This window comes from Moschus berezovskii, chromosome 17 (genome assembly GCF_049115385.1).
Source record: "Moschus berezovskii isolate FMDL1 chromosome 17, NW_MosBer_1.0, whole genome shotgun sequence".
NCBI classification, from domain to species: domain Eukaryota; kingdom Metazoa; phylum Chordata; class Mammalia; order Artiodactyla; family Moschidae; genus Moschus; species Moschus berezovskii.
In genome coordinates, this window is record NC_142476.1 from 46,886,225 (window position 1) to 46,887,291 (window position 1,067).

Consider the following 1,067-nt stretch of genomic DNA (forward strand, 5'->3'; position numbering starts at 1 on the left):
GGTCCCTCCATGGTGCTGTAAATGGCATTATTTCATTATTTTTATGGATGAATAATATTCCATTGCATACACGTACCACATCTCCTGTATCCATTTCTCTGTGGACATTTAGGTTGCTTCCATATCCTGGCTATTGTAAATAGTGCTGCAGTGAATATTGGGGGGCGTTCAAGCAGGTTTTAGAAAAGGCAGAGGCACCAGAGTTCAAATTGCCAACATCCGCTGGATCATGGAGAAAGCAAGAGAGTTTCAGAAAAACATCTATTTCTGCTTCATTGACTATGCCAAAGCCTTTGACTGTGTGTATCACAATAAACTGTGGAAAATACTGAAAGAGATGGGAATACCAGACCACCTGACCTGCCTCTTGAGAAACGTGTATTCAGGTCAGGAAGCAACAGTCAGAACTGGACATGGAACAACAGATTGGTTCCAAATAGGAAAAGGAGTATGTTAAGGCTGTATAATGTCACCTTGCTTATTTAACTTATATGCAGAGTACATCATGAGGAACGCTGGGCTGGAAGAAGCACAAGCTGGAATCAAGATTGCTGGGAGAAATATCAATAACCTCAGATATGCAGATGACACTACCCTTATGGCAGAAAGTGAAGAGGAACTAAAAAGTCTCTTGATGAAAGTGAAAGAGGAGAGTGAAAAGGTTGGCTTGAAGCTCAACATTCAGAAAACAAAGATCATGGCATCTGGTCCCATCACTTCATGGGAAATAGATGGAAAAACAGTGGAAACAGTGTCAGACTATTTTTTTTCCAAAATCACTGCAGATGCTGATTGCAGCCATGAAATTAAAAGACGCTTACTCCTTGGAAGGAAAGTTATGACCAGCCTTGATAGTATATTAAAAAGCAGAGACATTACTTTGCCAACAAAGGTCTGTCTAGTCAAGGCTATGGTTTTTCCCGTGGTCATGTATGGATGTGAGAGTTGGACTGTGAAGAAAGCTGATCGCCGAAGAATTGATGCTTTTGAACTGTGGTGTTGGAGAAGACTCTTGAGAGTCCCTTGGACTGCAAGGAGATCCAACCAGTCCATTCTAAAGGAGATCA